Source organism: Pinus tabuliformis, chromosome 6, assembly GCF_031772625.1.
Source record: "Pinus tabuliformis cultivar Carrire ecotype Pingquan chromosome 6, CPIR1, whole genome shotgun sequence".
NCBI lineage: Eukaryota > Viridiplantae > Streptophyta > Pinopsida > Pinales > Pinaceae > Pinus > Pinus tabuliformis.
Genome location: NC_142292.1, coordinates 580,924,076 through 580,951,700, shown reverse-complemented (window position 1 = coordinate 580,951,700; position 27,625 = coordinate 580,924,076).

Here is a 27,625-nt window from a genome sequence, read left to right as displayed (position 1 = left end):
TAAATGTCTTTGGGTATGGTGGCCACCTGTTTTGTAATTGAAGGGACCACCAGCACCTTTGAAATCGCAGAATAGTCGTTCTCTTTTTACACAGAGAAATACACAAAAACACAGGAAAATCTACCAAACTATCATTTATCGGACCTGAAATATTATCAATTCTGCCCTAGAACTCCACCGGGTCCGCCTTTATATCACTATCGCATATCCACCATTGATCTGAGTGATCTTGATCCAACGGTTGAGATTCATTTTGGGCAGCTAAGGCGTACAAAGATTACCCGCCTGAAAAGGTGGTTTTCTCAAGCCATGTGTCAGCCAGTGGATGGGATCAGGCGGAGCCCATCCAATACCACTTACCGCCTAAGGCCCGCCCAAAATCCTGCTCATTACAGAACTCAAATATGTTAAACTACATGTATAAACCCTTTCGGGTCCGTTTTATCACTCCATTCGCATTTTCTTTGTTTTTCGTTTATTTAACGAAAATGTGAAATACATAGGAAAAACCCTTTCACCGGACTTGAAATATTATCGAATTTCATCCATAATCCTATCGGGTCCGGCAATCGTAGTCACATTTGTTATCAGCCCCTTGTAATGTTGTGATGCGATATTGCGATATCACAATCGCATATCGCTGATCCTTCGGGTCGCGGTTAAGTCCATACATACATACATACATACATACATACATACATACATACATATATATATATACATATATATATATATATATATATATATATATATATATATACATATATATATATATATATATATATATATATATATATATATATATATATATATATATATATATATATATGAGCGATGTGATAGTGCAGTTGAATCTAGACCGTTGACCTATGCGCATAGATCAACGGCTCTCATTTAATCGCGCTAATCACTATCGCACTTCCCATAAATCTTCCTCTGATAGACTCCGCCTACCATTGTTGATTGCGATATGTCGATCAGATCTGGACCATTGATCGACCAGATCCGATGGCTTCTATGCATTGTTCCTTTGAACTCCAATAGGCTCTGTTTTCTCGTTTTCTCTATGTTCTTCTCTCCCTATAATGTAATCCACCTTTTTTAAAGGTTTTCCCCTATGCGATAGTTTTTGATTTTGAAGACTTAGAGGGTGTTTGGGATCCATTTTGGATCGCCAGGACACTTAGTTTTGATGCCTCCTCACCACTAAGCGGCTCTAAAAAAGGACATACATATATAAACAAAAAGATAACATCATGTTCCTTGAGCCCATTCCATTCAAACCTTATCTGTGATGTGTATCTTAAAATGTTGTATGTAACCTCTACAGTAACAACAGATGGTTTCACCTCTCCAATGTTTGGTTGCTTTACTTCGGTGATTTTTAACACCTTGATTGGAACATCCATCCTAGACCATCCTCGAAAGTGAGTTTCTCCCTCATTATTAATATATGTTGCCAGTCGAGGCAACACATCTTAGATATCTTCTTGAATTTCATATGTCGATTCCAAGTGAAAAAGATTGAAATTTCTTAGGATGTAGTCATGGAGACTTAGAAACTGTAGATTAAGTTTTGGAAGAGCCAAGAATCCTTCACCAATTTAATTTATGTTGGATACAATGCTTTCATCCCACATGACTTGTTCATTTGGATAAAGAGGGAAAGCATTTATCGCTTCCTTTTGATACTGTCATTTCTCAAAAGTAGAAACCATTTCCGCGGTAAGGAGATCCATTCTTTCAACACATGGATCAATGTACTTAAGCAATTTAAGCTTATTACAAACAACATCTTTAAGTTATTCTGAAGACAAAATAGAAAGCCTCTTACAAATTTCGTTACGTTTTTCAATGGAGCCCACATTGGCCAATGCTAGATCTCAGAGCTTAGGAATTTCCTTAAAAGCAAAAATTTGAAAAGCTTGCAGCTGAGAGCAATGAGCGAGAAAAACATCGTCATCACTAAGTTGAGTGCCAACATGGTTATCTATCTATGTTTGTTTTGCAACTGTTGTAACTTTCCAAGAAGGTGTCGATTGCTTTCCTCTTACAGATTTTCAAGAACCATCATCCTTAATGTGAAAACAAAAGGAATCACGACCCCTTCTGTCTATTTTGGCTAGTACGCATACAGGAAGGCTTGGAGGTGCATCTTTTGCAATACTCTATAAAAGAGTACAATTGGAAACTTTCACAACAACAATTTTAATAAGTTGCATAAAATCACTATTTCCTCTTACAGTTGCTTTATCATTATGTAGATCACCTCTAGTTTTATCTTCACCAGTAGTTTCATCATCCTTCTCTTTATTGACATCCTAGATTAACTGCTCAAAAACCCCTGAGATTATATCTATGCTTTCCTGTTCTAGAGTCACAACTTTCAACACATTGAATTTTAGGCTAGGCATCCTAGCTTTAAGATATTTAAGAACCCCTCTCAATCCCTCATCTCCCACATCTGCATCATAATTTTTTTGTGTCAGTATCTGAGTCTTCAGTAGCTTTAGGTGATACTGAAAAGGAAGCATCTATAGATTGTCCATTCTGCTGCAAGTAGACGTGAAGTAGACCAACTGCTCCTTGTATTTTTGATCACTGTCTTTTGTTACAAAAATTTCAAACAAAGGAACGCCTGGAGCTCCTGCAGCTAGATGCCTTGCATTGTAACCCTTGGCAACAAATCTCTCATGTAGAGAATCACTATGGACGGTTCTACCATATGGATCATTTGCACCCTCTTTTGAACCAGCCCACCATCCAATGTCATGTTTAATCATTCCTTGTAAACCTAGAGTATAATGATCATGTGATGGCACCAATATAGGATCTGAAGTGCATGAATAGTTCCCTGAAACGGAATTATCCCAATTTGAATAAATGGAATATTTCTCAATAATGTGTAATGCCTGGATTTATTCTCTTATTTCCTCTGAATACGGATGAAATCTTCCTTTCACCATATAATTTCTTTGCAACACCTCGAATCTGGTTCAGAAGCCCAGAATTGTGGAAACAACAGAGCCCACCCAACACAAGAGTTTGATTGGGTTGCAGTTAATAGGATAAACTAAACCATGAGAGGTAGAAAGAAGCGGTGGTTTCTTTGATGATATATGTTGTGATTTGTAGTGTGGCCGAGAACTAGTAGACTTGGGAGATAATTGGATATTTGCAAACCATCCTAATAATAATCCTGTATAAAATCATGAGAGCAACTGCAACCTTAAACACCAATTTTTTTTTTTCCCATATAAATAACTTTTAACAAAAATCTATATGTGATAACATGTCTGAGGTAAGGTTTCAGGGCCATAGGTGCAACATTGCATGGAGGACTGTTTGAAGGCCGAGAGGCCTATTGTAGGGCCTTCTCTTCAAGTTGCAGGTGCACAGAGACTAGCACAGGTGGAGAAAAGGGTGTTAACCCTTGAACAAAGTTTGGAGCTCTTGCTGTAGCAAAACCGTGGGCTATAGGGTGCCTTGTGTAGGTTTCCAAAGACTAAAACAATGAGTGGGAAGGCCTAGAAGGGACAACAAAAGAGAGCCAGTTGTGTGGAGAAGGGTAACATAGATTTGGAGCATAATTTAGGGAGAAATTGAAGTTTGTGAAGCTCTATTGTGAACACAGTGAAAGACACACATTTTCAGAGTAAATAGAAGGTCTTTGAGAGGAGACTAAGCACATGATCTTAGTAAATGCAAAACTCATATTTCAATCATCAACATATTTTGGAGTTTTTCAGTACAACAGACCTGCAAGTTTTCAGTCTAACAGCGGTGAGCCCCAGTAGGCTTTGTCATCCTCTCTCTCTCTCTCTCTCTCTCTCTCTCTCTCTCTCTCTCTCTCTCTCTCTCTCTCTCTCTCTCTCTCTCTCTCTCAATACTTAATACTCTATAACTTAATACGCAATACTCAATAAGCAGTTATAAATCCATGCCAAGAACCAAATTATCATAGAATCTTAAATAACTTGACAATAAGATAAAGAAGGTGTTCCAAAGAAGGTATTGATGAAAACGGAGGTCTTTTTACAGACTAAGCTCAAAGCTCTTAAGGAAGTCATTTCATAGGGCTTGAACTCTACAGTTTCTTAAGACAATCTTCACTCCAATGGATACTTTCTTAAAGCTAGTTTTTGGACCAAGGCTAGTAAGATGGAATATTGATACAGACAAGCTTGTCTCTTTAGGCTTTCCACTCTCTTTATTGTTCAAAGAATGGAGATTATGTATTATGGCTAGTCTCCTATGACTTAAGACTACATCAAGAGGTATATGCTTATTCTCCCATGCTATAGGGGTCTATTTTACAGCTACAACAAAATTAAATTAGAGTTGTCAGAATCTATTAGCTCAGAATTATGTTTTCAACTTCTGCTTGAATTAGAGGCAACTAAGTTGGACTAAATCTTGCATTTTATAGGAAACTAAGTTAGACTAGAGTTGATCAAAACCTTTTTAGCATGGAATTTTGTTTCAAACTTCTGTTTGTATTAGATACAACAAAGTTTGATTAAATGTTGCATATTTCTTTTCTCTCAGAGTAAGTTCAGAGGTTCGAAAGAAAATTGTGTGCCTTCTCCTCCACTGATTATGCCATAGCTATTTATTGCAACTTATTGTGACATATTGGTAAAATGATGATTATTCTAATAAATAATTTGTGTTTTTAGAATCAATAGCTGCTATGAAATTATCTTTGGACATGTCAGTAGTTTAACAATTTCATGTAGCAAAATCAGGGACAACTGGTTTAGCTTTGAAGATTCTATAATATATGTCATGGAAGGTGATGTGAGTCCTACTGGTCCTGCCCAACTTGAGCTTCCAAGGTAATAATAAAATTCATACACTTGTGCTTTTAGAAGTCCTCAAACCTTATTGGCCTTCTATAACCTCTGGTCTACAAGTTTTCCATAGAAGCTTTGGGATATTTGTAATCATAGTTGTATATAGAAAAAATGGTTGTTCTCTATTCTAATCTTGACACTGAGAAGAAAATATTAATTGAAGTGCTATACAATAATATTAACTGAAGTGTTTATATAAACAACTAGCTTAATCCCTTGCGAAAGAATAGTGAAAGGATCATTTTCAATTTTTGGCAAAGCTTTTCTCCTATCATTTCCTCCTTGGACATTTAAGCCCATCTTGTGAGCACCTCTATTCATGCAATTGTTATATAAAATCTTGGAAGTCTGATCCCATGCTTCTCAACTAGTTTTCGAATTTGAAATTACCATATCATGCTTTTCAATTGATTTTAGAATTATAGATGTTTTCTCTAGTGGAATTGTCTACATGGATGTTCTGTGGCGGGTCTTTTTTGTAAATTTGATCTTGCATATGTTGCTTCGTTATAGGGTGATAAGGATCTTGGTTCTTGGTGTTCAAGACACTACTTTAATATTGTTTAGCTTAAATTTTCAAGTGGTTACCTGATTATAGAAATTCCAGGGTCATTCCTATTTCAAGGAAGTGATATTAGTTCATAATATTCTTTCTAGGGTCGTTTCTATTTCCTATATGATGTTAGTTCCAATGTAATCTCTAATTATTTAAAATAGACCTTAAGGAGAAATCCATTATATCTAACTTGAGTGGGCCTAATGGTTAAGAGCATGTGTTTTCTCCTAAGAGGTCACAGGTTCAAAACTAGAGGGGGTAGAGTTTGTATGCCTTCATTGACTTAGCGGTCAAATCACTGTGTGGAGGTGGGTCCCTTGTCGCACAAGTAAGGGGGTCTCATACACCAATGCCGTGTCTGGCTTGGTTGCGACCTTAAAATTGGATAATCAAAATATCCTCTAGAAATTTTAGAATTGTATTTCAAAGGTATGAGAGTGCAAGGAAGCCTTGTCTTTAGTGAGGTGCATGATAAGGTAATGCTTGCCTTCAACATGTAGAAAATCTTGTAAGCATTTGGAGGTTTAATTTGGAATACATCATTGTTTTGAGCTAGAAAAATGGAGCGGATCACCTCTACAACCAAAATATTGTCTTATGTTCTAGATGTAGTCCATTCATTTAATGCCTATGTGTTATCTCCAATCCATTGTTGCATTTTACATAGTCTATGAGTGATAGCCCATATCTCATTGGTGAGATGACAGTGAATCAAAAGGTGATTTCATGCTTTCGTGTTATTCCCTTAAGAGCGCATGTGTTGGGACTTGTCCATCCTCTTCTTCTAAGCATGTCTAGGTTGGGATTGCACCCTTGATTTGAGATTTGGGGCCCCAACCTTGGTTGTAGATAGTTTTCTTGCATCTAGAGGGTATAGACTTGTGCTTGAACACCTTATTTGGTACAAACTTATTCATGAAGATTCATCAATTGGTTTTTCATCATCATATAGATCAATTTATATGTTAATTTATATACATGCACATAATCAATCTTCCTAAAACACGGTTGATATTTGTGTGTCTTAGACCATTAAATGCCACAAATCATAGTTAGATGTGCTTGAGTGTGGGTTAAGTAATTGTATTGTGGGAGAACTAATATGCATTTACAATGTATATCAAAAGAAGAAAGGTGCATTGTAGAATGCACGTGGGGTCATAAGAGAGGCATCATGTCACTATACAAAGGGTATAAAAATAAAAGGGTATAAAAAAATGTGAACAAAAAAATGGATACATACAATATTTAGTGAAAATAGGGGTTTTTTAAATTGGGAAGGTGTATTGGATTTATATTGGTAGGGGGTTAAATAATGTGATTTTTAGATATATTTTCCAATACGTAGTCAAATTAAGGGTATTGTTTAATATGCCACGAACACACGTGCTATGTCAGAGGTTCAGTGAGTGAAGCCCCCTGTGTGCAAGATATACAGGTAAATATTCTTACATTTTCACATTTTCTTATTTTGGTATTGATCACTGATATATTTGTGCTTGTAGGTCAAAATAAACTCTTGTGGATGCACTCGAAATTTATTTTACATAATCTTGATTTTCTATTTAACTAAATTAGGGTTCAGGTTTAGATGTGGTTCATTTTCTTATTAGAGTAGTTGTATTTTTTTGCATTGCCTGCATAAGCATAACACATCTCATAATTACATTTACCTTACCTTTTTGCATTACATGCCATCACATTAAATTTTCATTCTTTCCCACATTGTTTTCATTTATTGCATTTTAGAATTTTTTCCTTTTTATTTTCATTTGTTTCTTGTTTACATTGCATTACATTTACCTTTATCATTTCCCTGCAGTATGCATTTGCTTCTCATTTAAGTCTTCTCCTATGTATTCCCTTTTCACGTTTGCACATAAACGATCCATGAAGACTTTCCATCATCTCTCTTTATCTAATTCACTTACCTTGTCTGGAATATTGAATCCCACCCAATGGTCTTATGTGGTTTTTGTGGTCACTCCAAGAGGCGTCCTCTTGTAGATACTGGTATTGAAACCTTGTATCTTATATCTACACATGAGTCCAATCATTAACAAGGGAAATATGACTTCATACTTGTGGGGAACTCTAACCAGTTAATAAGGCTATATTCATAACCTAAAGTTTGTTTCGGGTCCAGTCTTGATATTTCATGTGTGTTCTCATCGTTCACTTTTTGGTTGGAGACGTGATGTAGGAATATGGCATGAGGGCACACATAACTTATAATATCTCCTAATTTTTCTAAAACAAGAAACAACCTCTCTTTCCCATAAAATAAGTTGGGATCCCTTTTCTGCTCTATTGCAATGGACACCTCAATAAATTATGTCAATTGCATGAAAATGAAAATCCAACGTAGAGATGTGATGCAAACAACTACATCTGGGTACTAAACAGGGTTACTGGCAATGAAGCAATGTGTGTGATTTCTTGAGTGGCTCCATTGGGGTATTAATAGGCTTGCTGGTATCATAAAAACACCAGAAACTCATTTTAAAATTATGAATATAATAATCCCTTTGTCATTTTCTCTATATCATTGTTGAGTAATGACATGTGAAATATCTTGATGTGGCACTTAAATAATAACAAGACCTAGCTATGGAGACAATGAATGGCATACGTGTAAATGGTTTAATAACTCAAGTGGTATCCAAGGTATATAGTTTAATACTTCCTTACATTTCTTTTAAGACTCACTCTATTGAAGGGACTAAGGCAGGGATGTTAGATCCTACTAGTTGTCTACCATTTGTTCAAAGGATCCCACAATTTTTGGCCCCCCTATGCTTTTTCAAGGTTGCAAGGCTGATGATTGTCTCCGAGGCAAAGTATTCCAATGATATAGTTGCTCTAAAACCCTATCAATGTTCATGTTTTCACGATGCATGTTACATATGTTTGCCTTGATTCATCTTGGATCTTGACCTTATGAATGCATTAGGGTTTATGGAAGTTGTTGCCCTATTAATGCATTTTAAGCCTTGTACACTCACAAGCCTCATGTCTCCATGTCATGCATTTCAAATGTTGGGAAAACATATTATATTCCTCTCTATTATCCACTCTCATTTTCATTCTCTGATGTGCACCTCCAGCCTCAACCTTCATGAGCATTGGACTCCTCATTGTTAGAGATTGCATTCTACATTGGTGCCTTTGGGTTATTGATTTGGTTCATGTCCTTGAATTTTGAATTAGTTTCCAAACTTAAGTATCTCCTATCCAATCAATGCAATTTATAGAATCTTAGCTTTTTTATATTTGGAGATATTATGTTTATGCTATTGCATCTATATTTTTCCATTTATTTATTTAAATTTGATTTATGGGGTTCACATTCTTTTATCAAACTAGATATGAATGATAACAATATATTTTTTCTTAAATTTGATTTACTAATTCACATTATTTGTAAGTCTGGAGTGTTTTGAAAGTTTAATTTTTTAATAATGAATGGAGTTCACATTCTAAACATCATTTAACCAAAACTCTACATGCTTTAATTCCAAAAAAGAAAATTACGACGAGCTCTAACATTATTTTGGGACTCGATTTTCATGTATTTCTCATTTTTTGTGTAGTAGGGTCCATCAAAAGTATGCAACATGGGTACTTCTTGGATGAGGAATCAAATTTTTCATCCAATAAGTGTTTCTACTCGAAATCTGTGTAAACTCATAGGGAGATAAGTTGAAAATACGAGTTGAAAAAATAGTTTTTTTCTATTTTCCCTCTAAAATCTGATGATGTAATCTAATCTTATTTTATTATTTCCACTATTATTTTATAATTTCCTTATGAAGCCCATTCTAGACCTCAAAAATCTTCTAATGATTATGTAAGAGAGTGGAACATGTCTGGTTTGGTTTAATTTCCACATTATAGCATGAAATATGTGTTTCATATAATTGCTTATATACTCAGAAGTTTTAGGCAAGCATGCTAAGATTACAGCTGCCTATAGCAAATCTCAAGGGCATTCATAAATATTTTAAGAGGATAATTTATCAAGAGAATGATTTCAAAATGGTCGACATTAATGTGTTTATTTGTTGTTTCGTGTTCTGGAAGAAAATCAAGCATTTTCACAAACCATAACTATTTTATGTGGGGAGTAGAACATTTCAAAGAGCTTGGAGCTTGGGGATGACAGCAACTGCAGCCCTACGATGACTCACAACGAAACTTTGCTAGGTATAACTTGAATTGATAAGAACATAGTTACTGATCAAACAAGAAAATTACCTAATACCCGTTTTTTTGAGGTAGCAAAAAATCACTCGATTTTGAAAAATGGTGATTCAGAATACAACTTTTTTTTAAGCATATTTTTGGCACTTTAAACTCTTTTATGTATCAAGTATGAATAATTTTTTTAAATTTTAGTGATTTTCATGCTGATTTTAAAAAGTGTTGATGCAGCATCAACACATTTTTTTAGAGAGATTATTTTTGACACTTTAATTTGTTTTTATATATCAAGTGTGAATATTTTTTTTTTGTTAGTGATTTTCATCTTGATTTTGAAGAGTGCTTATGAACATCAACCCTTTTCGTTTAGAGGGCTTATTTTTTACACTTTAAATTTTCTAATGTATTAAGTATGGATAATTTTTTTTAAATGTTAATGATTTTCATGTTGGTAATAAAATATATATTAAAAATAAAAAACATGACAAAAAAAATCAAATACAAAAAATATATAAAATATCTTTCAAATATGTGCAATTTGATAGTTGATTTAAAATTTTTCGTTATAATGAATCGAGTCTGCCCCACAATGTGTTAATTTCATGGTTGGTCTTTAAGTTTTCATTACAATAGGTTGAGCTCACTTACACTACGTGTCAATTTGATAGTTTACTTTTAATTTTTTTTTTGCAATGTATCAAGTTGTCTTAGGCTAAGATTTTAAAATCACTATACATTTAGCATTTAAAAAAAATTACTCTTGGTATAATAACTCTTTCATTCAGGTGTTCATTTTTAATGTTTTTTTAGTCATAAAATTTTTCCATAATGTCATGCTTGAAATATTTTGAAAACTTAATATTGTTTTGTAGTCATATTTTTTTGTTTTAATTCCATGGTTAAAAAATTGTCAAGATTTTATTTTTTTCTAAGTCATAATATTTTATCTTTAATGTTATGGTTGAAAACAATTATAAGTATTTTTTCTTAGCACCATGCTTGAAAATTGTTGGAATTTTAAGGTTTTTCAAAAAATGATATTTTAAATTTAATGGCATGCTTAAAAATCATTGGAATTTTAAGGCTTTTCAAAGACGTGATATTTATCTTTAATGCCATGCTTGAAAATCATTGGAAATTTAAATTTTTTTCAGGGTCATGATATTTTATTTTTAACATCATTATTAAAAAATGTTGAAAATGTACATTACTCCGGCATCAACACTTCTTGATTTCAAGGTGTTTTTTACACCAAACAAACTGGATTTTGTTGTTTTTTACTGTTATTTTTAATGAAAATTTACTCTAAAAAAAATGGTGATGCAGAACCAACACTTTTTATTTTTGGGTTGTTTTTTCATTTTTTTGGGGGGTTTTTGGGCTCAAGTGCCCATTTTGAGGTAATAGTTCCCATTTGATCGGTAACTATGTTTAAGCTATAACACATGACATTGGATTGATAACAAAGGCATGTAAAGGGAACATAGTGTAAGGGTGAGACAAAGGTAGTGGAGCTCGAGCGCAGTCGTATCGACATGAAATAGAGCGACAAGCTTGAGATCTTACTATTAAAATTCCCGCCCCTGCAACAAACCCAATGCTCATTACTGTTGTGTTAATGATTCATCTTCCGAGGAGTATTAAGATATGTATTATTGTTGCATGAAGTAATCAAAAGCATGATGGGAGACTATTGAAGACTTGAATGGCACATGAAGCAAGAAATATGGGCAACGATGACAAGCATATTAAGGAATACACCACCGTATTGGGAAAAGTGTGAGATGTTAAAGTAGGCAAGCCTTATTTACCATGCTATCGATCCATAAATGCATGGGGGCAGTCTATGCCCACCGCTGGATTGAAATGGATAATGTACTTGTTTCAATCCAGTAGTGGGTATATACTATCCCCGTGCATTTATGGATCGATAGCATGGTAAATAAGGCTTGTCGTCAAAGTAGCGCAATATGCTCCAATAAAAAAATGGGATGAAAACTATATTAAAGGCCTTTCATGATAATTTTAACATTGTCTAAGGACATGTTGATGAGGAAGCTACCAGATAATGTTTCGCAAAAGGCAAAAAAGAGTTTTGCGCAAAGGCAATATAATATATATGTTGCATGGACATAACAACAATGATAATATGTTGGTACAAGGTTTTGCAAACATATTATTGTGCTAGAGGCTATATTTAAAGGTTGTAATGTATATGTAAAGGAGTATTAACACATTACAATGCATTGGAGAGATAAGAGAGTATAGAAATTGAATGATAACAAGACCATAATGAAGCGCTTCTTTGGGAAGAGTGTTAGGTATAAAACCATGTCAAGGTAATGCAATAAATGTTGTATTAAAAAGACGTTATACCATGACATCATCAAGCAATAGCACTATCAAAAGACATTCAAATCAATATATGTAGAAGGCCATCACATATAAGTTTTGTGCTAGGGGATATACAATTAAGTGTTAGAAACGTTGGATAAAAGAACAATCAGGAGCAGTTATTAAAGTCTGCAATGAACATATACATCCACATGCACTAGAATATGTATATGGATATGTACATCGATTCATGCCAACGATGTGATGAAACACACACCCATACCACGTGCAATGAAATCTATCCAGGCTTACACTCCATGCAGTGCAATAAAGGTCACGACAATGCAATAAAGGTCACGACAGTGCCAAAGGATGGGATACATCATTTAGAAAAAATCGTGCGAGGACGAAGAGCATGTCAGGTCTAAGATGAAGATATTGGCATAAAGATGTGCCATTACTAGGTTCCGACAAGTAATGAAAATAATGGATGTCCACACGAACACATGTCAAGAGGCTAAATAAAACACCTTATGCCACTAAGATGTGGTAGCATAATAAAACAAGGGTACAGTAGCACAATCACTCTAGTGCACCTTAGGTCAACAAGACTCAAATATCTTACAACTAAATATCCTACCTCCACCAAAGTGCCAACACATGTGATAACAATAGCTCGTTCCTCGAAAGAACAATTGCACATAAAACTTGCAACATGAATGTCGTCAATTCACATTCCAACAAGATAAAAGTACAACAAGAAAAAAAAATGGTTTCCAAATGAGAAGCCACTATGCAATTGATTGTATATTAAAGAAACAATAGATACATAATGGAATGCATATGTGTTCATACAACACGTTGAAGCAATAACATATGTTCCATGGTAATATTAGACTTAAGGGTTTAGATTACAATATACATTAATGCATGAAAAATGTGTTGAAGCATAATGTAATGCAATTACATGTCTTCAAAATAAGATCACAAAAGAAATGTTAAAAGATGCGAACAATGTATAGAACAATGTGTTGGAATAGTAAAACAATTGCAAAATGATAATGTGTTGCATGCAATTGAAGATAATACTGCATGCGTTCGAGGCAATGATAAAGCACTCTAATAAAAGTGATGGAGAGTTATCATGTGACCAAAAAGTCCATTGCACCAATCTATTCCAGAACAATAAGTCTCATCCATCCTGTTAGTAGAATGCAACCTTACATTGCAAAGGACATGTGAATAAGTCCCATCTATCCTTCTAGTAGAATGCAACCTTGCATTGCAAGGGACATGTGATGTATTGAACACGCCTCCATTGAGATGTAATCAAATGCACACAAAAGGGACACATATTGACATGTGATGAGAAGCCATTCAAGCACACATAAATATCTTGCATTGAAAGGGAAATGTGATGTATTGAACACACCTCCATTGAGATGCAATCAAATGCACACAAAAGGGCCACATATTGACATGTGATGAGAATTCATTCAAGCACACATTAAGAAAAGAAGATATGTGATGAGAAGCTATTCAAGCACACATTAAGAGAACAAAAGAGCACTGATCAACCTTAATATTGGTAGGAATTATTATTTCAAGACTATGAACTCGCATTAATCTCTTGATACTTATGATTATTGATTAATGTTGTAATTGTTTATTTTACTATGGTAGACATTGTTTATCGTGTATCTTAATAATTTTTTGTACATTTGCAGGATTAACATTGTGAAATATTCAATGGAAATCATCAATAGTCAACTTGGCACCAAGGCAACCCAAAAACGTAATGAAGACATTATCAAGTTTATTAAAGTCCAATGTCTGCCTACAAGATGAGATCGTTGAATTTCAATTATTATTTTGTAAACATATTGATTTGTCATAAATGACAAATATTGAAGTCATGAAAAGGCCAAAAAAGAGAATGTTAAAGGTCACTTAGAAGCTCAAAAGTTATGGTGGAAGTCCAAAAGTCCTAGAGGATATGAAGAGTTAACTAGAAATCAAAAGGTCATGAGGGAGTCCAAAAGTCAGAAGAAGGTGAAAGGTCATCCTTCTCATTTCTATAAATGTAACCTCATGCTTCATTCAAGTAGACTTTTAGCACTTAAGCTAGGCTAGTAAATAGACTGCTACTTTGTGCTTGAGGAGCTAAAAGCATTCACTCTTGATAGCTTATAGGTGGAGAGATTGTGAGGCTAGTGCTATGTTATGAAGATGATATAAAATTCTCTCATACCACTATTGGCATTTGACGAGTTTGTGATACATGTATTTGAATGGGCTTCGATATTAATGACAAGATTTTAAATTTATGCATTGATTCTCATACATTCCTCTGTTGCTATACTAGTTATCTTGTATTCCAATTCTGTATGCATGTGGGTTACACACTAGTTACATGTTTATGAACTGATTTGTTCCATGCATCTTGTGTGTTGGGTTTGAATCTTTTCCCTTAATTCAATGTTTATGTTAGTAATTTATTGTGAACTAATTTGTGATTGATTGCTAGCACTTTTATCTTGTGTATGTCTTAATTAGTCTCGGTTATCTAATGCTCACTTAAGGCATTCTCTCTCTCATGATGTTGTTTTTTTATTCTCGTATCATGTTCCACAAGCTATCAATGGAGAGTTGATCTCGTTCTCATTCTTCTAACATGTTACATTTTGTCTCACATTCAACTTTTCATTTGATATCCAAGAGAAAAACATACACATGATGCTATAGAGGCAGTATCCAAGATGGAGCTCCTATCCCAAACAATGTGAGGCCTAATTAGGACTTCATACTGGGGAGACCCACTAGTATTGACAGATTATCCATCACTGTCAACACTTTGATTGTCATAATTTTGGTCACAAAGTCATTCAATATGTAGCATACAAAACTATCAAGAGCACAAAAGTAAGAGCCTTTAATAATGCTTTCTCTCCCCTTATGGATGAAATTGAATGACCTATATGTAATAACTTTGGGCATGGTAAGTGAATGCATAAGAAAATTGATACCTTCTTATTAGCATGAATGAAATAAAAATCCTCCTAAATTTTGGGAAAGGAAGCCTCCCTCTATAGAAAAGTGTGGTTTAGCTCTATATGCAAGGGATCAAGAGAACTTGTGGCATGTTAATAGTGGTTGCTCAAGACACATGACATGTGACAAAAATAAATTTGTTTCCTATAATGAAGTTAAGAAAGGAAATGTTTCTTTTGGTAATAATTCTCCTATTACTATTAATTGCAAAGGATCTATGGTCTTATAATGAAAAACCAAGGCTCAAAATGTCTTTTTTGTATATGGTTTAAAACATAATTTTTTGAGTGTTTGTCAAATGTGTGACTAGGGACATGAATTTATCTTCTGGTCCAAAGGATGTGTGATCAAATAATTGGACACAAGAAAAAATGTAATCGAAGCAACTAGGACTCTAGATAATGTATATGTCTTAGAAGGTGATAGTGAACATTGTTATTCGAGCAAGACTAAAGAAAATTATCTATGACACAAGAAGTTGGGACAAATAGTTTTATTCAACTAGTTAAATTAAGCAAGAAGCGAGGTATCTGTGACATCCCAAATACCATATAACCTAAATATAGCATCTCCAAATCATGTCAATTGGGTAAGCAGTCAAGGGTTCAATTCAAGGAAAAAGAATACTCTATAGAAAGACCTCTTGAACTAATCCATACCGAATTATGTGGATAAATGAAGAAGAAATATCCTTGAGTTGAGTAGTATTTTATGTTATTAATTAATTACTACACTGGAATGTGATGGGTTATTCTGCTAAATTTAAAAACGAGGCTTTTGAGAAATTTAAAATATTAAATTTTGCTAAAAATCAAATGGATCTAGAAAACAAATGTCTCAAATCTGATAGAGGGGTGAATCCATATCAAATGAATTCTTTGATTTATATGATTAAAATGGTATCAAAAGAAATTTTCCATATCCAAAAATCCTCAACGAAATGAAGCTGCAGAAAGAATGAACATAATTGTTTAGCAAATGGCTCGTGAAATTCTTGATGAATCTTGAGTGCCTCATACTTTTTGGGGCTAAGTAGTACAAAAAATAGTCAACATAGTCAATGAATCCCATGTAAGGGTTAATAGTGACAAAACACCACATGAACTATGGTATGGAAGACCTACAACCAATAAGTATTTTAAGATATTTGGAAGCAAACGTTATATCAAAAGAAATGATGATCAACTTGGAAAATTTTAAGGGCAGATGAAGTCATTCTTCTTGGATACTCCTCTAGAAGCAAAGGCTACAAATGTTACAATAAAAGGCTTCATAAAATTGTTGAATGTATAAATGTTACAATAGATGAAGGATTTGTATGCCCCAAAAGGCAAATACAATCTTATGATGAACATCCTGACAATGAAATCAAAGAAATTATAAGGGAAGAAGAAGAAGATCAAAAATTAGGAAGTGATCCAAAAAAGACTCCTTCTAGGTATGTGTAGAAAAATCATCTTGAAAATCAAATACTAGGTGATAAAGAGGCTAGAGTGCAAACTAGAAGGAAATTCATTGGCCCATATAGTCATTTATCTTTTTTATCTACAATTGAACCTAAAAATGTGCATCAAGATAGCCAATACGAATTTTCGATTAAAGCTATGCATGAAGAACTTAACCAAATTGAGAAGAATCATACTTGGGATCTGGTTCCAAGGCCACAAAATAAAAATGTAATAGGTACCAAATGGGTATTTAAGAACAAACTAAAAGAAGATGGAAGGGTTTTCAAGAATAAGGCATGTCTTGCCTACAAAGGGTATGCTCAATAGAAAGGAATAGATTTTGAAGAAACATATGCAACTATGGCCCACCTCGAAGCCATCAGAACATTTCTAGCATTTGCGAGCTTCAAAAAATTTTAATTATATCAAATGGATGTTAAATCCACCTTTTTGAATGGAGATCTAGAGGAAGAGGTTTACATTGAGAAACTTGAAGGATTTATACTTGGTAATGACAAGAATCTCGTATGCAAACTTAATAAGGATTTGTATGGGTTACAGCAAGCTCCCTAGGCTTGGTATTACCGTCTTGACAAATATTTTCAACAACAGGGCTTCAAGAAAGGATAAACAATTAGAAACTTATATATCAAAACAGATAGGATAAACTCTTGGCGGTAGTTTTTCATGTTGATAATATCATATTTGGTAGTAATGTTGACACAATGAGTCAAAGGTTTGCAGCAACCATGCAACAGGAAATTGAAATGTCCCTACTTGGTGAGTTAGCATTATTTCTTGGATCATAGGTACATCAAACTAAGGATGGTATCTTTCTTTCTCAAAATAAATATATCAAGGATATATTGAAGAAATTAGGGCTAAAAGACAATAAACTTGTCTACACACCCATTATAATAAGATGTAATCTTAGCAAAGACGATGATTCCCCAACAGCTAATCAACCTGAATATAAATCTATGATTGGAAATTTACTCTATCTTACAGGTACCTGGTCATATATTATGCATGTAGTTGGCATAGTTTGACAATTTTAAGCAAATCCTAAGGAGACTTGTCTCAAAGCAGTCAAAAGAGTATTCAAGTATCTGCAGGGAACTCTAGTCTTTGGACTATGGTATCCAAGGAACACAGACTTTACACTTCAAACATATATCGATGCAGATTGAGCTGGAAGCATTGACGATAAAAAAAAGTACCGGTGGTGCAAATTTATTTTTGGGACAGTGCTTAGTTTCTTGGTTCAAAAAAAAGTATATCTCCATTGCCTTATCGACTACTGAAGTAGAAAACATTAACTGTTGTAACTTATTGTACACAATTGCTTTGGATGATTCAAACGTTGTAGGATATTCAAGTCAATTGTTCACAACTTGTGTCTATTCTTTGTGACAACACCAATGCCATTAGTATATCTAAAAATCCAATTATGCATTCAAAGACTAAGAACATTCCAATAAAGTATCATTTTCTCAAAGAGAAAGTCTTGGATTAGAAAGAAAAGTTGGAGTATGTCCCTTCAAGAGAAAAAATTGTAGATCTATTTACCAAACCTCTTCCCCGTGATTCCTTTGAATATCTTTGCCAGTGCTTGGGGATGATCTTTGCTTCTTCTCTTTCCTAATTTTCTCTAGCAAAATGCTCATATCAAGAGGAGTATATGTCAACAAAATAATGAAGAGGACAAGGTAGCATGACCTCAGGGGGAGGTGGTTGCATGCAGTCTCGCAGGGTTTGTTGGACCTAAACATTGAGCTCTAAAATTCGGTGAATTTCAAAACAATTCTTAAATTTCGTTTAGGTTCGACAAGGTTCAACTTTATCTTAGTTCCTGTTGCACTGAGGTTGCATAATAATGAGTGAAAGATAAATGGGTGTAAGCGTCAGGTAAAATTACCTTCATCTCTTGCAGGGGGGATGACTTTGTTTATTTCTGTGTTTGGAAATTTCAAATACATGGGTGTAATGATCGGGTCAAATGATTTCCATCTCTGGCATTAATGACAACAACGCTGATTGTGCACATTTCATTGCAGAAACTTCCTGAACTTGCACAGTGGTGTTTGGAATGATTAATAAGTAATGTCAATAACATTTCAAAAAAAAAAATTGGATTCTCCTGTCAATACTCACAAAAATACCTTTTCTTCAAAGTTCTGATTTGGTAGATTTAGTCATGGAAAATTTTAGGGGCTAATATTCGCATGTGGGCTAATTTTCCATGATTTTTCCAAAAAAAGGATTCACCAATTTCCATTTTTTTATAAAAATGATTCGCCCAAATTTTACAATATAATTCTTTTTTACCCTGGAAATCACCAACATTACATAGAGAGTATATAAAATCATTACAAAATTGAATATTTTTACAAAGACATCAATAAACATTTTATAGTTGCATATTAGGGACTAGTGAGATTCACTAATGTTTTTAAACTTCAAGATAAATTTTCATCCTTAAAATTTCCCTTGGACTTAGATGAAATGTTAAAATGAGGGTTACAGGTATAAAATTATAGGTGGGGTGGAAATTATACGGAATAATGCTATGAACAGTTCAAATATTACCATATCGTAATTATAAAATTACTATGTGCAAAGATAAGTTAACATAATTTAAAAATTATATATATTTACAAGAATTATTTTTAATATATTTTAAATTATATTACATTAACGAAATTAGGCTATTTTTATTTTAAATATTATAAATTAATATAACTTATATTTATGGAAATTTATAAAATTATTGATACAACATATGATAAAAATTATAAATATATATTAATTATAAATTAATATAAAATATTTATATAATTTTAATTATATTATAATTATATATAGTTATATACATGAACGAACCTAATGGTGAACCTCATACAAACGTCATCAGAACAGGTGACATTGGTTGTATGATGATATATTCTTAATGCATCTCATTGATATTAGTCTTTAGTTAAATAGTTGATATCTATATCATGTAAAGCACATATGTGTGCAATGTTGTAGCCCTACACTTTGTTGTTGACAATTGGCCATTGATAGACTAGTTCATGTATGCATGCACTTTTGATTCACAACTTTAGCCATGTAGTTTCATTATGTAGCCTTGTATTGTTCTAACTTCTTACATATGAATCCAAAGCCAAGGCAGTGTGATATGTGCAATGTATTGAACTTTTGCTCTAGATTCAAGGGGAGCTTAATCAACAAGGTCAAAAGTGTGGTATGTCAGCAATTGGTGCTTCTAAGCTTTAACCCACCCTTTTCCCTTGATGTAAAAGGGGGAGGACAAACTTCATTTCACCGACAGAGAAGAATATTAGGTTGACATCAATGCCAAAGGGGGAGAGTTTTGGTAGCATGGTTAGCATTTATGTCAACAAGTCAATGAAGTCTTGATGTTTGCAGAAGAGTTACAAGAGGATGCAGAAGTGCCTAGCAAGGTGATGTCTCATGATGATGCCTTGATGGTTTCATAGGAGTTGCAAGAGGTTGGAAAAACTCTAGAGGTGCCTAGAGACATGATGTAGCAGTATGGAAAAGTTTTGGGCTAAGCACCTAGGTTTTTCCTCAATTTAGCACATCTTTGCTTGGAAGCCTACTTGCATAGAATGATGATTAGGTATCTTTGCAAGGTGCTCACTTTTTTCATGTAGATATATTCTCTGGGAAACTATGTTATCCTTATGACAATGTCTGTAGGTAAATAAATTAAAAAACCATGGGAAAAACCATCAAATTTCCCAAGGAATTCATGTAAACGAGGATGTCCAACGTCCATTTGATATTGTCAACATTACCATCAACAAGTATGTGATTTTTCCCAAGGTAATTAAAGATCGAAGAGCATGTAAATATACAAGGCAATTAGATAGTGGGCAAACAAGAGTGGATCTAGCTTCTGAGGGACCAATTTGGATTAAATCATAATTGTCTTCCTTTCATTTTATTTCTCTATTCTGGCACAAGTTCGCAGGAGGATCTAAAAGTATATGACATGAGTGATTTTCATAATGATTTGATCCTATTCAAAGAGTGTGCTTCACCAAAACACAAGCCTTTTAAATCTGATGACTATATGTGCGATTCATTGTGATTGTTTTTCAGATCTATTCCAGCACAAGAAACTCATGTTACAACTTCAATCAACTCAAATATTTCGTTGAATGTGTGATAGTATATTGATTTAGCTTGTACATAGAGATTAAAGAATAGTGTGCATAGTGAATGAGCTAGTACATACATTATTTTTGTGTATGTTATTAAAAGACTACTAGAGGAACACATGTAGTATTGATATAGGTTTGAAGGCTTAGATCATTTGATTTTACACCATGCACATGACTGACTTTGTTGCAGAAATAGATCTTGTTTGATGAAGCATGCGTTATGTGCACCATATAGTTTCCATGCTTAGATCTATTTATTAGGAGTTGAAGCATTACGTTGAGATCTATGTGCATGATTCATAGAGGTTTATGGCAAATTGTCTTATATTGTTATGTAGAGGTTGTCATGACGATTTTGCAAAGATTAATAGTTGAATGATATTCATATACATTGTTGACCTTGTATGTATGATGACTTGGTCTATTGCTTGTATTAAAGAAGGGCTTGTATTGACAAAGATATGGCAGAGTTTTCTTGTTGCAGTGGTTGAGATTTATAGGTGAATGTGCAGTGCAGAGATAAATGCCTTGTTCACCGGAATAAGGGAAAAAGTTTATATGATAGAGTATTTCTTTAAGATATTTGTGTATGCAAGTAACAATGCCTTGTTCACAGTAAGGAAATAGGTTTATGTGACAGACTTTAGTTTCTTTCCTACAAACTTAATGTGTGTGATAATCATGTTTTTTCTTTTCATTTGATGAGTTTCTATCTTGCAGATATATTGTATGCAAACAGATTGGTCCTATTAGAGACTGAGCATAATTATGTATGGCTTATGCTAGGGTGCAGCGATTGTTTCTATGATGATTTTTTGAAAGGCTTGACAGAGATGTTGCAGTAGTTGCATACGAATGTGCTTGTTGTAGAGGTTTGAAAACCAGTAGTGAAGTAAGTCAGTGAGTGCATGAGGGCTGAAAAGAGTTTAGAGCTTGGGAAAAGAGTTACTATGATGGAGTTGTTGGATAATTTACGTATTTTCTTGTTGTAAAACTAATGCTTATGATGATGTTGCTTTGAGTTAACTATTGAGATATGTTCGGAAGAGTTATTGTGGTGTTGATATTGGTTGATAGTGGTTGCACTATTGATTACTTTGGTACTTGATGTATTGAGTTGTAGTGAGTAGACTGAAAGGAGGATTTGTTTTTGTATTAAATTTTGATGAGAATAGTGTTATATGAGGGTTCAGTCTGAAACATTTGATATATATGAGATTATTACAGGTGGTCCCAGTGTGAAAATTTTTTAAACGTGGATCACAAGGAGTCATAGGGAGTAGTGGCTTCCTTCTAGTAGTAGTTGGAGAACTTATTGGAGGTAGCAACCTCCAACAAGTAGGATCATACGCACTAGTAAAAGCCTACACCAATGCAAGATGTAAAAGAAATAATTTTTAATAACAATAGAAAATGAAGCAAACAATCTTTTCCCAATTGATTTTTCCATTTAAAAATCAAGTGTCTATATGTGATAATGTGCTTATTGATCTATTAATATGCCTCTATGATTCATATGTTTTTATATGTTGCTTATAGTTTACATATGTTATTTGGAAATGCTTAACTGAATTGTCTATTAACATTGTAAAGAAACGTAAAAATTACTAATTGAATGAAATATTGATTCACACCCCCACCCAGTTGAAGAATGTAACTAGTGTCAATCTTCATAATTGTATTTGATTCATGATGTATTGTATTTATCAAAAGAAAGAAAAAGAAATTTTATTATTAAATAAATTGACTTATTAAAGCATGGGTTTCATGCTTGGTTCAATTGTTTATAGGTCAAAGCCTCCATTATAGGCTTCTAGGGTTTATGTCAAGCGTCCTTGTCCATGTCATATTGTAAAATACCCTTCTTGGGATTTATTTGTCAAGAAATAAATGTATTTTACTGTAAAATAGGTCTTCTAGGCCTCCTCCACCAAGTCAGCCTCAAACTAGACAAGTTAGCCTAAACTGAGGGGAAGAAACACCTATACAAAGGCAACAACTCGACCTCATTTGTAACACACTCTCACAAGTTCAATCTACAACTCTTGGGGCTAGAAAAAGTGTGAATTTCAAGGAAACAAGAGGAAAGGGATAACGAAGAAGAATGATATCTCTCTCAAGCATAAAAAGTTGAAAATATCTCACACGCACACAAGTGTGAAGCTACTTGAGGGGCCAAAAACTGTAGTGCTGAAGCTAGGCCGAAATTCTATAGATGGGGGTCAAAATTCAGTAGCTGGGAAATCGAATTTCTAGATTGTTGTTGGGTTAAAGCTACTAGGATAAGAAGATGCTAGTAAATCATCTTGGAAGGTTGGCGTGGTGAAGTAGGAAGGTCTATTGTTCTAAGGTCTTGATCTATCTCATTTTGAATATACTGAAGGAGGAGTTTATGACTGGGTTTTCCCCTACATAGGAGTTTTAGCCCTGCCTGAGTGCCTACTTTTGGTGTCCCTAATCTTCATGTCTTTGCTTTGATGATTGCTTGATGAGAAAAAGATAAAAGAATAACATAAATAATTTAATACGAACATAGTAAACATAGTTACCAATCCAACGAGAACTGTTACCTCAAAACAGGTACTCTAGCCCAAAACCCCAAAAAAAAAATGAAAAAACAGTCTAAAAACGAAAAGTGTTGATGCTAGAATAACATCTCTTTTTTTTGGGGTAAATTTTCAACATTTTTTAAAATTGGAAGTAAAAGCCAAATTTTTTTGTGCAAAAAACACCCTGAAAACAAAAAGTGTTGATGCTGGAATAACGTCTTTTTTCAAGGTAAATTGTCAACATCTTTTAATAATGACATTAAAGATAAAATATCATGACTCTGAAAAACCTTAAAATTCCAACGATAGACATGACATTAAATATAAAATATCAAAAGTATTAAAATTCCAACGATTTTTAGGCATGGTATTAACGATAAAATATCATGTCTCTGAAAATCCCTAAAATTCCAAGGATAACATTAAAGATAAAATATCACCTCTATGAAAATCCTTAAAATTTTAACAATTTTAAGCCATGGTGTTAATAGTATTTTAATAAATTATTACGCTTTAGCTTATATTAATTTATTTTTATTTTAAGTTTATCATAGTAATAACAATTTAAATATAATGGAAAAGTTAAAATAGAACAATCGGTAAGGCTTGTGGGAACGCTCTACAACTGGAACGAGGATCGAAGTTGACGTTAGGGTTTTGTATTGGGGTTCCATGGCGGGACACACAGGGGGGAGCGCCACTCCCTCCTACAGTCAGGTAGTCACAGAAGGAGGCAAGGAAGCAAGAGGGAAGTTTTTCAAAAAACCTTCGGGAAAGATTTCAGAAGCAAGAGGCAAGGAGACAATTGGAAGAAACGAATCCCAGGATCAGGAAGGAAATCAACAGGAGACAAGTAAAGAAAAGGAGAAGGGAGGGGGTAGTAGAAAAACGACTCCCACAAGAACTACGGGACTCTGTAAACCTAAATCAAGCATTATTCCCTGAGTCATATTAAGTGATATTGCAATTCAAGCACACAGGGACCATATGAGAGAACATGCGATCATCTTCAAGTTTATGGGGTTATGGCCAACGGAGAGGGCTTTATACATCTTGATCAGGAGCCATTGGAAGCCCAAGGGAGAAATACATTTGCATCTGGGATCTAAGGGATTCTTCACGGTGGTGTTTGCGAGCCTAGAGGACAAAGATAGGGTGTTTGAGGGGGGACCCTACTTCTACACTGCAGCAGGACTCTACATGCGTCCCTGGACGGTGAACTTTGTGCCGGAACGTGAAACATTCACATCAGTACTGGTATGGATCAGGCTATACTCTTTACCTCTGGATTACTGGCTACCAGAGTCCTTGAAAGTTATAGGCAATAAGCTGGGGCATTTTCTCAAAATATCAGAGGCAACTCTCAAAGGTAAATATACCTCCTTCGCCCATATATGTGTGGAAATGGATCTATCTGGAGCCCTTCCGGAAGCAATAATCTTAGAAGTATATGATGAAAAATGGGTGCAAACAGTAGACTATGAGCACATTCCATTTAGATGTCACAAATGTCATGAACATGGTCATCTATTTAGAGATTGCCCCACTAACAATGTGGAAAGCAATGGGAAAACCTCTGTGAACAAAGATCATGAGGGTTTTACCAAGGTTGGGGGCAAAGGGAAAGGGGGTAGAAGATCTCACAAGAAGCCAAGCAAAGACATACAAACAAGACATAATAGTTTCAAAATCCTAGAGGAAGGGGAGGAAAGCGAGGAGACAGCACAAGTCAAGGAGAACGTTCCCAAGGAGTAGGATATGGAAACTGAAATGGAGGACATCCCAGCAAACAACCAGCAGACAGAGGAACCACAGAGCTGCATGGAGATCAACAAGGACCAAGAGATGACCCCAAGTGAGGCAAGCACGGAAGATCATGAACTGCAAGAGATTCTAGAGAGGGAAAATCTTGATCTAGAAGAACAAGGAAAGAGAAAAGGAGTGGAATCATTACCAAAAGAAGATTATCATCGAGTACAACAACTCTATCTATGGAGGGCACAAACGAAGGGAACTGGAATCAAAAGAACCCATGAAAGCCACGAGAAAAGTGGGGTCAAAATGATGGATAACTCGCAGACACTATCTCCAAAAAACCCAGGAAGGAAAAGAGGAAGGAAAGGACAGAATGAATTGCTAACAAAACGTGGAAAACTAATGATTAACTCAGGTAAGATGAAAGACTTTACCAGCTACTCTTTTACCAACCTTTCTTAATGAAGCTTACAACCTGGAATATTAGGGGTTTAGGTAGTAGAAGGAAACAGAGAAATCTTAACAATAGAATAAAAGAAGTAAAACTAGATATGGTCTTTATTCAGGAGACAAAATGTTCTATGGAGAAAATAAGAAAAGTGCATAATAAATGGTTAATCAAGTATGATTATTTGGAAGTTAAAGCTAATAACTCTGCAGGAGGGATTCTCACGTTGTGGGATCCACAGAAATTGGGAATCCTGGATGCTGAAGCGTCCAGGAACTATCTTTCTATGGTGTGTAGTCCCGTAGGTGACAAAGAAACCTACATGATAACTAATGTATATGGCCCTCAACAGCAAGCTGATAAACTCAAGTTTCTCACCTCCTTGGAAGGTCTCAGAGCACGTTATCCCAATATACCCTGGATACTAGTAGGAGATTTCAATATGATAAGATCTCTCTTGGAAAAAAAGGAGGCACTAGACAGCTTGGGAGAGACTCTGAAGCCTTCCAAGATTTCCTCACGAACATGGGACTGGTGGATACCGAGACTATAAATGGAACCTTCACTTGGAACAACAAAAGAGGAGGGGTTTCCCAAGTGGCGTCCAAACTGGATAGGTTTATCGTCTCTGAGGATCTCCTCCTTGCAGGTTCAGCCATCACTGCATCCATTCTGCCCTTTGGAGGCTCGGATCATTGGCCAGTCTAGCTAGAAGCCTCTTTTATGGGCACTCCGAGAAATAGGCCATTCAGATTTGAAAATGCCTGGCTTTCGCACCCCAATTTCACCAGCAACATTGCCAACTGGTGGAAGGAGGATTTGAATATTCAGGGCACCAAGATGTACATGCTCCAGTAGAGACTGAAACACATTAAATCCAAACTTAAGGAGTGGAACAAAAAGGAATTTGGTGATATCATCAAGGCTAGAATGAACACTGAGCAAAAACTCCAGGAAATCAATCAGATCAACATCACAGAGGGCTTCAATGAGGAAAGGCAAAAACTAACTGACTCCTTGCAGGATGAATGGGAGGAGCGTTGCTTACAAGAGGAAACATTTTGGAGACAGAAGTCCAGAATTCAATGGATAAAAGAGGGAGAAAGGAATACTAAGTTCTTCCACAAATCCACTATGGCCCACAGGGCACATAACAGAATCACAAAGCTAAAGGATTCTCAAGGTATTGAACTTGTCACTCACAAGGACATGGAATCAACCCTAGTACAACACTTCTCTAATATTGCAAAGGAGCCATTGGAAGACAGATCCAGGTTCATTGATAAGTTCACCCTGCACATTCCCAAGTTAGTCACCAGCGAGGACAACCACAATCTCAACAGGCTAGTCTCGGAAGAGGAGGTCAATGAGGTTATCAAGGAAATGCAAAGTGGAAAAGCACTAGGCCCAGATGGTTTCAATGTTGATTTCTTCAAAGCCTGTTGGGATACAGTCAAACAGGATATCCTCGAGGTTGTGGAAGACTCAAGACAACACAAAAAGGTTTTGAAAGCACTGAATGCGACCTTTATAGCTTTAATCCCCAAAAAGGAAAATGCTATGACTCCGGATGGGTTTAGGCCCATCGCCTTATGTAATGTGGTGTATAAAATCATCTCCAAAGTGATAGCCAACAGACTCAAGCCTCTGCTTCCTACTCTCATCTCAGAAGAGCAAACAGGTTATGTGGAAGGAAGACAGATTCTGAACAACATCATCCAAGCACATGAGGTGGTACACTCTCTCAAAAGCAACAAGCAAGCAGGTATGATCATTCAATTGGACCTTGCGAAAGCCTATGACAAACTCAATTGGTCTTACATCAGAGCCATTCTCAAGGCCTATGGCTTCGACCATAACTGGATAAGATGGGTTATGGCTCTTGTCACCTCGACCAGTTTCTCCATTCTGCTTAATGGAGCTCCCTCTAACACTTTTACACCTTCCAGAGGGCTCAGACAAGGCGATCCGCTCTCCCCCTTCCTCTTTGTCCTCATGATGGAAGGGCTTGGTAGGGCAATCAAAGCAGCAAATGTTGAAGGAAGGATTCAGGGGATCAAGCTCACCCCGGATGGAGAGGCTAACACGCATCAACAATTTGTGGATGATACTATGCTGCAGGGCATTCCCACAGTTAGGGAAGCAAAGGCAATCAAGGACATCTTAAATGATTTCACTATGGCAGCAGGCATAGAGGTAAGCCAAAACAAGTCAATTTTTTTTTTCTTTAAC